General features: G+C 49.5%; 1 long non-coding RNA gene across 1 annotated transcript; it reads right to left on the bottom strand.

The window, feature by feature from the left end:
- Nucleotides 1–10,452: 10,452 nt before the first annotated feature.
- On the bottom strand, nucleotides 10,453–12,037 carry LOC149128123 (uncharacterized). Its single transcript, XR_016229410.1, has 2 exons — nucleotides 11,889–12,037; nucleotides 10,453–10,985 (listed from the first exon to the last, which is right to left on the bottom strand). It is a non-coding gene; the product is annotated as an uncharacterized LOC149128123 (long non-coding RNA).
- Nucleotides 12,038–13,256: the final 1,219 nt, after the last annotated feature.

Genomic DNA, 13,256 nt, shown 5'->3' on the forward strand with positions numbered 1-13,256 from the left:
CAGAACAGAAACTGAGAAGAGTTTATTTTTACCATCTAGGTGGATAATACAATTTATGCACACAAAGTGCCAGGTAATAGGTGGGATCTGACTCCAGAGTGGTCAAGACCAAATCCCCTGGAGCAGAGAGAACAGCAGCAGCAGCACCCTGGGGCGGCCAGGAAGGCTCTCATGGAAGGCTGGAACTGGGCCTTGAATTCCAGAACCTCTCCTTGAATTGAACTCATGCATCGTCTGCATTAGTTTCCTATTGCTGTACAAACTGCCACCCACCTAGCAGCTCCGAACATTTATTTGTTAGCTCACAGTTCTGTGGGTCACAAGTCTGGGCAGGCCCCATTGGGCTTTCTACTTAGACTCTCACAAGGTCAAAATCAAAGCATTGGCCAAACCAGACTTGTATTTGGAACCTCTTGGAAAGACTCCGCTTCCAACTTCATTCGGATTGTTGGCAGAATCTCGTTCTTGCGGCTAAGGCCCCATTCCCTTGCTGTCGTTTGGAAGCCACTCTCTGCTCCTGGAGGCTGCCCGTAGTCCTGCCTCAGAGACCTCTTCCACCTTCAAAGCCAGCAATACCCTCGCTGAGTCTTCTCACACTTCATATCTCTCTAATGTCCTCTTTTGCTTCCAGCCAGAAAAAACGCCTGCCCTTTAAAGGGCTCTCCGTATTTTAAGACCAGCTAACTTGGAGCTGTGATTATATCTGCAGAAGCTCTTCACAGCATTGCTAGATTAAGTGTTTGGTTGGAAAACAGAGGACAAGGATCTTGACGGCTATCTTTAGAATTCAGCCTACCATAGTTATTCCGTGAATCTATCTTTTCAAAAATATTGAATTTTTAAAAATATTTTCTTTTTAAATCTATTTTTATTTGGAAGACAGAGAGCACTCCAATCTGCTGGTTCACTACCCAAATACCCACAACACTGGGGGTTGGGCCAGGCCAAACCCAGGAACCTGGAACCCCACCCAGAGCCCTCAGAAGGGTTTCAGGGGCCCAGGCACTGTGGTTGTCAGCTGCTGCCTACCAGGCACATTAGCAGGAATCTGGATCAGAAGCACAGAGTAGCCCAGAGTTGAACCAGGCACTCAGATATGGGTCGCAGGCATCCCAGGCGGTAGCTTAACCCATTGTGCCACAATGCCCTCTGCTCTCATCAGCAGTTTAACAGACAAACTTTCTATAATCACCTGGTCTTGGCCCATTCATGAATAGGCTTCTATGTGACGCTTTTAAGATGGGTACATTTGCCAAGCATTGATATTACAAAGCAAACAATTCTAAAACATTCTGGAGTTGAAAGATCTTAACTTTTTAAAACAGGATTTATTTATTTGAAAGGCAGTGTTGATAGAGAGGGAGACACAGGGTGAGATAGATCTTCCATCCACTTGTTCAGTCCCCAAATGCCCCAACAGCCAGGGTTAGGTCAAGCTGAAGCCAGGACCCAGGAACTCCACCAGGGTCTCCCATGTGTGCGGCAGGGACCAAGCACTTGGGCCACCTTCCGAGGCACATCAGCAGGGAGCAGGGTCTGAAGTGGAACAACAACTGGGACTTGAACTAGTGCTCTGATACACGATGCCAGTGTCGCGAATGGTGGCTTAACCCACTGCACCACAATGTCCGTCCCAGCGATGACCAACTTCTTGATTTGGATTTTCTGGGACTATCCATTTTACCCCTTGTCCTTCCCTCAGTTTATATGAAGATGACAGTAGTTGCTCATCAAAGTCTTCCTCATCCACAGCAATAGAGCTGGGACTAGAAGCAGCTGCCCAGTCTGGGGCTAAGTTTTCCAGCAACCCCTACAGCCAAGCATGACCACGTGACTAATTCTTGCCAACAGAATCTGCAGGGAAATCGTGGGCGTCGTCCCGAGTGCAGCCCTGTAGGAAGATACCCACACCTTCCTCCCCTCTTCCTCTAGCTGGACCCTGGCAGACATCAAGGACCCCGGGAAGCCGAGGCTGCGCTGGAGGAGCCTGGGGCCATGATGCTCCAGGCGGTGACTTGGAATATCCGCCCCGTTTCCCGAGCAATCAACTTCTGTCCGGTTTGAGCCGCTGTACTGGAGTCCATTTGTTTCAGCAGCATAGTCTCCCAGAGCTAGTCCCGTTCCTTCTTGTGTTCTTACTAGCATCCACAGGCAGTGCAGCTACCACGCCACACACTTATGTAGGAGTTATCCAGAGGAGACGTTCTAAGGGCTCACCCAGGAAAACTTCCGCAGCTCTGGCTCCGCGGAGGAAACCACCTTAAGGCACGGTTCACGGTTCCAGAAAGCAGAACCTGCAGCTGACAGCAGCTCTGCAACAATGTGGCTTGGGGCTGTAGCCAGGGAGTCTCACTGGATGGCCCATCCCTGCCTCCCCAGAAAAAGGAGAGAGAAAGTCAATCCTGTTCTCAAGGTCAGAACAAGGCTACTCACCAGTTTCCATCTTCTCTCGGTTCAAGTCCTTTTAGGTGTTAAGTCTGCCAGGAAAGCCTCTCTCCCCACTGATGGCTGGGAGAGATGCCCCTTCTCCAAGTACTCCTAGAACTTTGAGGGCCTGGGTGTTGAGGCACAGTGGGTCTGCAGCACAGGCATCCCCTCTGAGCGCTGGTTTAAGACCCAGCTGCTCTACTTCCCGCCCAGCTCCCTGCTAATCTGCCTGGGAAGGCAGCAGAAGATGGCCCAAGTGTTTGGGCCCCTGCCACCCAGGTGGGAGACCTGGATGGAGCTCCTGACTGTGGCCTGACTCTGGCCCAGACGCAGCCATTGTGGTCATTTGGGGAATAAACCAGCAGACAGATCTCTCAATCTCTCAATCTTTCTCTCTGTTGCTCCGCTCTGTCATTTTGCCTTTGAAATAACTAAAAATGTTTTTTTTTTTTTTTTAAAGAACCTTCTGTGAATCTCTATCATCGCTCCACTGTATTAGCCCTCTGCAACCTGGCTGCCTCCCACACTAGTGTGTGAGCCCCTAAGTGCAGGGACCCTGCCTTGTTCACCTGGTGGTCCTCCTGCCTAGCAAAGCCTGGCATACAGATCACTCATAAAGGACGGTTGGGTGGCTGCATGGATGAATGCATTGGAGGGTCCCCCAGGCTCACATAGCTCTCTGAAAAAGTCTCTCTTGATCACTCCTTTTTAATGTTCTCAATGCTTTCTGACATTGGACAGACTGTGCCAAGTGACAGGTCTGAGGTGTGAAAAGGGCCCAGGGTAGAAGTCAGGAAACCTTGAGTCTCTTCATCTCTGAAGCCTTCAGGAAAATGCCTCGCAGAAAGGTTACCGTGCAATGACAGCGAGTAAACTAGGAGAATGAGCCATAGAACACGCCAGACAAAATGCTACCTAGAAATAATAATCAATGTTAATGCAGATCAAAGCAGAACTTAGCATGGGACCTCAAAAAGCACACTTTGGAAACCACAAGTCAAAGCCATCTCAAAGGTCCCTTTCACCTGGGAAAGTCTGTGGTTCCATGCAAATTAATTGCCCTGCATTTCTGCTCTGTGACTTGATCTCTGGCATATTCAAATCTGTGTAATAATGAACAGTAATGACACAGTATTTTATAGGGTCATTCACAAAGGCAGGGTGGTGTCCTGATTACCAGCGCAGACTTTAATACAAAACCAGATACCTCTACAAACCAGCTGTGTGACTTGAACAAGTTACTTAATCCATCTTAGCCTCATTTCCTCACTGCACACAGGGATAAGAGGATGGCCGGGGTGGGTACTGTGGTGCAGTGAGTTAAGCTGCTGCTTGGGACACCCATATTCTACGTTGGAGTGGCAGCTTGAGTCGGGGCTGCTTGTATTTCAATCCAACTTCCTGCTAATGCATCCATGAAGCAGCGAACGATACATCAAGTGCTGTAGATCCTGCTATCACACGGAAAAGCTGGATGGAGTTCTAGGCTCCTGGCTTCAACCTGGCCCAGCCCCAAGCTGTTGTGGCCATTTGGAGAATGAGCTAGTGAATGGAAGATCGCCCCCTCCCCCATCACTCTGCCTTTCAAATCAATCTTTTCTTAAAATTTTATTTAAGGTATACAAACTTAATGCATTTCATATATACAAATTTAGTAACATAGTGATTCCTCCTACCCTACCCTCCCTCCTACCTGCACTTCCACCCTTCCTCCTCTCTCCTATTCCCACTCTTAATTTTTAGAGAGATCTATTTTTAGTTTCCTTTTTACTCATAAGAGTAACCCTACAGTAATAAAAAGTTCAACAAGGGGCTGGCACTGTGGTGCAGTGGGTTATAGCCACAGTCTGCATCGGCGGCATCCCATATGGGCACTGGTTCGAGACCTGGCTGCTCCACTTCTGATCCAGCTCTCTGCTATGGCCTGGGAAAGCAGTAGAAGATGGCTCAAGTCCTTCGGCCTCTGTACCCACATGGGAGTCCTGGAAGAAGCTTGTGGCTCTTGGCTTTGGATTGGTGTAGCTCCGGCCATTGCAGCCATTTGGGGAATGAACCAGTGGATGAAGACCTCTCTAACTTGCTCACTCGCTCTCTCCCTCTGCCTAACTTTACCTTTCAAATAAATAAATCAATCTTTTTTAAAAAAAAAAGTTCAACAAATAGTATAAAAAAAAAAACAACACTGTTCAACAGTAGAGACAAGGGCTATAAACAATCATCAAATCTCAAAATGTCAATTTTACTCCTATACATTACATTTTAGATACTCTATTAATTACTAATGGATCAGGGAAAACATATGGCATTTGTATTTTTGGGACTGGCTTATTTTACCAAGTATAATGGTTTCCAGTTGCATCCATTTTGCTGCAAAAGACAGGATTTCATTTTTTCTAACCACTGAGTAGTATTTCATAGTGTATATATACACCATAATTTCCTTATCCAGTCATCAGTTGATGGACATCTGGGTTGGTTCCACATCTTAGCTTTGTGAATTGAGCTGCATAAAGTTAATCTTTTTAAAAAAATGGAGGATGGCTGCTGGCAGACAACATGAGATCGTATACATAGAGCATCTCACACAGTGACAGTGTTGGTGTGGGCTCCTGCCCCAGTGAAAATGAACTGTGATGAATTTCACATCCATCACTTCATTTAACATCCATAATGTAAGTGTTACTGTTGTTACTTACTGTACAACTTGAGTGTCCTCAAAGTGGAATGACTCAGTGAGGGTAGACCAGTGCTCTTTCCACTGCCCCGTTCAGAGTTTAGGTGAGAGGAGGAACTCGGATGGACTTGGGGAGGTGAGAATGAAAGAGAAGGGTCTACATTGCAAGTCAGCAGAGCAAAAGTTGAAAAATCACACAGGAACAACCCCAAAGTAGCAGTGGGCAGGAGAGTGCTGGAGTTAAGTTTTACTGAACTTGAAGTGTGTGAGGCTGAAACACTGTTTAAGCAGGGCACAAACTGAGATGCCATACCATTTCTTAATCAGTTTTCTGTTGCTGTCACAGAATGTCCTGGACTGGGTAATTAACAAAGAAAACAGGTTTATTTTGGCTCATGGTTCTGAAGGCTGGGGAGTCCAAGACTGGGCACAAATGTCTGGTGAGGGCTTCATGTTGCTGCAGTTCATGGTGGGAAGTGGAAGGCAAGTAGGTGCACATGAAAGCAAGGAGGGGAGAATGGAGCTGGACGCCCTACAACAACTTGTCTGGTGATAGCTAACCCAGTCTCGGGGGAATTACATTAATCTCTTCATAAGGGTGAAGCCCTCATGACTCTGATATTTCTTCCAGGCCCTTGCCTCAAAATGCTGCCATACTGGGGACCAAGTTTCGACAGGAGTTTGGGTGGGGACAAGCCACATTGAAACCATAACATACAGTGACTTCTCCACCCGTGTAACTCCCTAATCCACAGCAGGGACAAGGTGTCCCCCTTTGTCAACCTAGGCCTCTACACTTTGTAGGTATTCACTGAACATTTGCTAGGCAACTTGAGTAATAAGACTTTTCTTTCTTCTCCCTTTTTCACAACTTAAAAGACTTCTGGGGCCAGTGCTGTGGCATAGTAGGCTAAGCCTCTACCTGCAGGCTGGCATCCCATATGGGAGCCGGTTCTAGTCCTAGCTGCTTCTCTTCCAGTCCAGCTCTCCTCTATGGCCCGGGAAAACAGTCAAAGATGGCCCAAGTGCTTGGACCCCTGCACCTGTGTGGGAGACCTAACCTGAAGCTTCTGGTTTTGGATCACCCAGCTCTGGCTGTTGTGGCCATTTGGGGAGTAAACCAGCAAAGACCTTTCTCTCCGTCTCTGATTCTGTCTGTAACTATACCTCTCAAACAAACAAACAAAATCTTAAAAAAAAAAACAAACAAACAAACAAACTTTTCCTTGTCTTCAGAATCATGAAAAATAAAGGACTTTACTTCTTCCTTCCTCAAAACAAAGGGGAGCCTCCTCCCTGCCCATTCAACTTTATGTAAAGCAGTTGATCGGTGCGACAGTGACTTTATTTACTGTACTTTAAACAGCAGCTTTGGCTTCTCTCCCTCCTCCTCCTCCTCCTCCTTGTTCTGACACTGAAGTCATGGTGCCTAATTTAGGCCACCGTCATCATTTCTACCCACAGCGAGCTGATATCATCGCAAGCAAGCACAGCCCTTGACTGCTCTAAGACAAAGAGCCAGCGGCCCAAGACAGCAAATTAAGGAGTGTATTCATTCCTACCTCTATTCCTTGCCCAGCCCCTTGCTTCTTGCTCCTGTTCTTTTACAAGAATATCTGTGGCTTGGAAGCATGGTGCAGTGACACACAGAAGTTCCCCGTTTCTACAGCACATTTCTATATGTGCAAAGAATTAAAGTAAATGCAGATACTGGGCCCCCTCCCTCTAGCAGCACTGGAGTTATTGTTTAGAGAAAGTGACACAAACAAAGCACGAGAGGATGAAATAATTGCGGAACGGCCTGTCCTCACTGCTTGTGTGAAGCCCTCAGTGAATCATAGGCCCAGCCTATTAAATCAAGAGAGACTGGAGCTGCTGATTTCCAAAAGGGACCAGATAATTGAGTTCAAAGAGTCCATGTTGTTCTCTGCCCATACAAAACTGAAGTCCCTTGGGTCTTGGGTCTTTAATTTCCAGGAAGAGCATGAACCAGTTTATAAAGTTTCTTGGTTTTGGTGGCAGGTGCTCTGTTGACCCAAAGCTTGAGCTTTTGGGTAGAACATGCTCATGGTGTCAAGTGCTAAGGTGCGCCTATAAATAATCTCAATAACATATTTAAGTGTATACTTGCATTCACACTTGCATGTTAGCTGTACCTACAGAGGACACACAAAGGTCGCAAACAGGCAGACCACTTGCCATTTTTTTTGGTCTGCTATCTTTTCCCAGGCTTGGCCCCTGCACTGTCAGTTGAGGGGAGGAGATGCCATTTGTACTCCTTACTGATTCGTGGTCATATTATTTTTATTGTCCTCCAGGCCAGGGCTGAGAAAGAGGCTGCTTGCATTTCCTAGATTTGTGATCAATGACTTCTGATTGTGTCTGTGCCACTGAACATTCGGAGGGCATAGTGAGGACCGAGGTGACACAACAAAGGACAGTCTTTATGAAATGTCACTTCATGATGTCACCTCACGGTGGGCCTGTTCCTTGTGAACTATATAGGTATCATCATTCTGATTTTTGAAATGTATTTATGTATTTTGAAAGGCAGTGAGAGAAAGAGGTTGATTGATTTCATCTTTCCATCTGCTGCTTCACTCCCCAAAAGCCCACAACAGCCCAGAGGTTGAGCTAGGCTTAAGTGAGGACACTGCAACTCACTCCAGGTCTCCCATCTGGGCAGCAGGGACCAAGTATCCGAGTCACCACTGCTGCCTCCCAGAAAGCTGGACTGAAAGTGGAGCCGGGACTTGAACCCAGGCTCCCTGACTTGGGACACAAGTGACCAAGCAGCATCCTAACCATTGTGCTACACATCTGCCCTCTGATTATCTTTTAAAAGAACAGGAACAAGATGGCAGACACCCAGAAAAGTAGGTTTGTTTCAAGTCAATGTCAGTTGAGTCTAACTTTAAATAAGACTTCCTACCTTCCTTCCCACACCCCACCCCCTTCATTCTTGTTCTATGACCGCTTCAAATTAAAAGCTCATTGAAGCTGGCTGGGGATTCATTTCTTATCTTTAAGAAAATTCCTTAAATTCTTAGACTGGCCTTGAGCTCTAGGCTGCTGTCTCTGGGCTGAGAGAAGAGCGTGCAGTTCCCCAGTGGCTTCTGTCCCCGTCTGCCACTGGACTGAAACACAGAGGAAAAGGCGGCCTCCACCCTGTCACCTCCCAAACCGCCAGGGAAGGCTCTGCAGGGGGTCGGGGGAGTGGCTGGATTGAGGGGACGACTGTGTGTCCATCCCAGCTTCGGTGCTCTCGCCTCACCTTTCCCTGCCGCTTCATCTGTGCACGGGTTGGCCCTGGTGCTAAGCCAGTCCTCGCCGGGGCACCTGAGCAAGGACGAACCCGACCCCCACCGCCCACCCAACTCTATGGTGAAGCTCAGCCAGGAACATTCTCGGCACTGGGGGTAAACGCAGTGCCCGTGTAGCCTGTGAGGTGGGCCCCCACCCCCACCCTGGCCCCAGACTACCTCCAGGAGAGCCCGAATCCTCAGTCTTGGCCGCATCAGAACTCCCTGACGAGCCTGTCAAAGTGCCCGGTCCTCAGTCTGCGTTAGAGCTCTGGAACCCAAACCTCTGGAGATGGGGATGAGGCAGGCGTGTTTTTCAAAGCTGCCCCGTGGGGGCCAGCGTTGTAATGCAGTGGCTTGAGCCATCGCTTCCCATGGATGCCGGCATCTCATATGAGCACCAGCTCAAGTCCCTGCTACCCACCTGGGAAAGCAGTGGAAGAGGGCCGAGCACCCAGGTCACTGCCATCCACGTGGGAAAGCTGGATGGAATTCTAGGCTCCTGGCTTGAGCCTGGCCCAGTCCCAGCCACTGCAGCCATTTGGGAAGTGAACCCGCAGTTGGAAGGTCTGTCTCCCCTCTCTAACTCTTCCTTTCAAATAAGTCTTCAAAAACAAAAAACAAACAATGAAGGCAAAAATATGCTTCCTCAAGCCCGATACCAACTTTTTTTTTTTTTTTTTTTTTTTTACAGGCAGAGTGGACAGTGAGAGAGAGAGACAGAGAGAAAGGTCTTCCTTTGCCGTTGGTTGACCCTCCAATGGCCACCACACCGCGCTGATCTGATGGCAGGAGCCAGGTGCTTCTCCTGGTCTCCCATGGGGTGCAGGGCCCAAGGACTTGGGCCATCCTCCACTGCACTCCCTGGCCACAGCAGAGAGCTGGCCTGGAAGAGGGGCAACCGGGATAGAATCTGGCGCCCCGACCGGGACTAGAACCTGGTGTGCCGGCGCCGCAAGGCGGAGGATTAGCCTAGTGAGCCGTGGCGCCGGCCCTGATACCAACTTAAATCAGTTAACACGTCCGTCCCTTCAAGCTGGGCCGCAAGGGGCAGTCCCAGCCCAACGCCAACTCTCAGGTCCGTGGAGGCCTCCTGCACTTACTTTCACCCCTCCTGTCTTGCTCCTCAGCTGCCCTCCTGTTGCCAGGCTGCTACTGAGAGTCCATACATCCTATCCAGACAAGAAATCTGCTCTATGTCCACCTGCCTTGGCCATCTCTCTGCCTGGGTGGCTGAGGCCACGGTGACCCACATGGGCCTCCCTCATGAATGACCGCAAGCCCACAGGCCACCTAGAGCTTCTCTTCATCCAATAATACTGAGATCTGTGAGTCAGGCTCAGTGTGAAGCGCTTTGTGTTGTGTTCAATCTGCACAACAGCTCACATGAGCAAGGGTTGGCCTTTTACAGTGAAGCACACAGAGATGCTGCAACCTAACGTTGCCCGTCACGGCGCACTCCAGGTTTGGATTTCAAACACTGGTCTGTTTCATTCCAAAGCCATGGTCTCCCCATTGCAAAGCAGCTTCTTTATGGACGACACCTGGTTTCTGCTTCAAATGCATCCACAGCCTAGTCTGATCACCCGTACGGGGCATAAGCACGAGCCTAGAGAGAGGCTCGGGGCTACAGCAGCAGCTAGCAGGGGCAGCTCATCAGTGCAGGATTCCTAGGGAAAGTGATACTTTCAATCAAATCCCACAGAAGTTACTCAGCTGAAGAGACTGGGAACCCCAGACACAGCTGTGGCACGCAGCGAACACAGAGCTTCTTCAAGAACCTGCCAGAAGTTCAAAGTGTCAGGACATCAACACGGAAAAGGCAGGGAGGGGCAAGAGCTGAAGACAGGCAGGCACATGGGACAGGGCAAGAGTCGGTAAGTTGTGCTAATAAGGTCCTCTTTACCCTGGCACCAGCGAAGGAACTTAAACAAGAGACATCAAATCATATTCGCGTTGAGGAGGAAGGGTTTGCAAAGTGTTAGACCCTCTGAGTGAGGATGCTAACATATCGAGAGGCACACCCCGAAGACTCAGAGTCCAGACCGGCTGATGCAAAAGCAAGAGGATTTATTCGGCGTCTGCGCAGACGGGCCTCCTGAACTCAGGAGTCCAGAGAGCGCCCCCAGCACAGAGCCACACGGTTTATATACCCACAGCGACCAATCAAAAGCACTATAGTGTCCATGCACACAGCAGTCCAATCCGTGAGCTGATTATGTGAAAGGCATGCGTCCTCTATCCAATCAGCTACGGGATCACATGGGAGGCATGCACACAGCAGTCCAATCCGTGAGCTGATCATGTGAAAGGTATGCATCTTCTGTCCAATCAGCTATGGGATCACATGGGAGGCATGCACACAGCAGTCCAATCCGTGAGCTGATCATGTGAAAGGCATGCGTCCTCAATCCAATCAGCTACGGGATCACATGGGAGGCATGCACCTCGTCGCCATTTTGTTGTTTACTTCAGCAGTTCCTTTCCCTGTCAGCGTCATCTTGTTCACCCTGAGGGGGACGACGTCTCGCTCCCTTCGTTCCCCTGGAGGGGGAGCAGCGTCCCGCTTCCCACACCGTTATCTGAGTATTAGGAGGCATACAAACTGGGTTAGGTCTTAGCACAGCCAGGCGCAAGTGTCTCAGCTAGCTAAGCATAGGGTCCCTTACTTTTATAGCTGCACCTAATTTTAGCTCTGGGGGAAAAAGTTTAGGGCTATAATTTTTAAACTTTAATTTTATTTGGGGCAAAGGTGACTTCTTGTTTTTAATAGTGTTAGCTTAAGTCACTCCATCTTGGTTTGATTTTTAAGGTTCTTCAAAAGGATGCATAAAGGAGTTAAGAAGTTGTAACAGGGAGGAAGGGAGGAAGGAGGAGTTAAAAATGTTTCTTGTCCTTGAGATAAAAAATAATAGGAAGGCGGGCGCTGCAGCTCACTTGGCTAATCCTCTGCCTGCGGCGCCGGCACACAGGGTTCTAGTCCCGGTTGGGGCACCGGATTCTGTCCTGGTTGCTCCTTCTCCAGTCCAGCTCTCTGCTGTGGCCCGGGAGTGCAGTGGAGGATGGCCCAAGTGCTTGGGCCCTGTACCCACATGGCAGACCAGGAGGAAAAACCTGGCTCCTGCCTTCGGATCGGTGCGACTTGCCGGGCGTAGCGGCACTTGGGGGGTGAACCAATGGCAAAAGGAAGACCTTTCTCTCAGTCTCTCTCTCTCTCACTGTCTAACTCTGCCTGTCAAAAATAATAATAATAGGAAGAGGAGTAGGTTAAGGAAAACTAGCAAGTTTCTTTGGGCCTACAAGAATACTTCAAAAAGTTCATGAAAAATTGAATGAGGGGACAGGCTTATTTGGGTGCATAAAGATAAAGCCTTAGTTGACGGTAAAGATGGAATGCGACACTCGATGTAGAAGTCAGCTTTTTGTGACTTTAAAACGTCTGGAAGCAGCTTCTTGGGGAGGATGGGGTGGGGTTTCCAGCTTACTGTTTGAAGGTTCACTCTCAGGATCCGGCGGCCCTGTGAGACTGGCAAAGGCGGAGCCGTGTGAGGAGGAACCACCGCACGGCGAACAGGGAAAGCGGAGAGAGAGAGGCTGGGCCAAGCTCAGCTTAAATATGCAACCCACTCCCAAGACCTACCTTCAGGGGCAAGCCCCCTATGACCTAAAGACCCACCCCCCAGACGCCATAATTAGAGCAAGTCTCCACCCTTAGTCCATCAACTGCAAACAGCTGACGTCAGACTTGTACTGTGTAACAAAGTGCTGGTCAACAATTGAGCTCCTAGCACTGGGGTTGTACAGGCGGGGACCCCAGGCATGGGATGTGTAGCATGCCTATTAGAATACCTTTTTTGGGGGGCTGGAGGGAGGCAGAGAGAAAGAAAGGGAGAAAGAGAAAGCAAGAGTGCTCTTAGCCACTGATTCGCTTCCCAAATGGTTGCAACTGGAGCTCAGAGCCAGGAACTCAATGCGCGTCTCCCAGGTGCATATGCGGAACTCAATCACTGAGCCAAGGCTACTGCCTCCCAGGGTCTGCATTAGCAAGGAGCCGGATCAGGGACTCAAACCCAGGCACTCTAATGTGTAATACAGTAAGTAAGTGCCTTGACCAACAACTTCCCCAGTAGGTGGAATGCCTGCCCCAGAATATGCATCCCTCATGAATTTTTGACATGCCCTCAAATAATTAGAGCGTTCTCATGGGCAGCTGAAAGGGAGGCTCTGGAGTCCAGGAAAGGGGCCCAGACTGAAGCAGTTGGAACGGAGCTCATGGAGGCGGCCATTGACTTCCAAGGTGCAGTCAGGCACTCAGAGACAGCGGGCGCATGAGGAGAGCTGCATCTGTAAGCAACGCGAGAAGAGACCCGGCTTTCCCGCCAGGCCTCGAAGGCCATTCTGACCCCCACCTTACCTACTCAGGGCGCTAATCTCCTGCCTTGTTCTTGCACAGTCATCTCTGTGATCCATGAGTGTTCAACTCTTCCGGCCCACAATGCAGCTGCATCCAGTTCCTGCACTCTCGGTGCCACCTACAATCTCCGGGCCCAGCACCAACATCCAGACAGGACTCCCTAGAGTTGCTATTTGCCCAGACTTCCTTTTCCCTCCAGGAAGTGTGTCTTGAGCAGACCACGAATCCTCTGTGGTCAACCCCTGGAACTGGGCTCATTCCTTCCATCCCAAATCCCAGACACCAAGTGGGCAGGCCCTCGTCATCTACTCAGGGCTGTGGTTCGACCCAGCCAGCCTGGCTTCACAGCCCACAGAACAGGGGAAGGCTGAGGCTGAAGCTGACGGAGCCTGGGGAGGGAGGTGGCGGCTTCGGTGTCTCTCCAGTGACATGGAGAAGG

This window comes from Oryctolagus cuniculus, chromosome 2 (genome assembly GCF_051225735.1).
Source record: "Oryctolagus cuniculus isolate XC-2025 breed Fujian yellow rabbit chromosome 2, ASM5122573v1, whole genome shotgun sequence".
Taxonomy (NCBI): Eukaryota; Metazoa; Chordata; class Mammalia; order Lagomorpha; family Leporidae; genus Oryctolagus; species Oryctolagus cuniculus.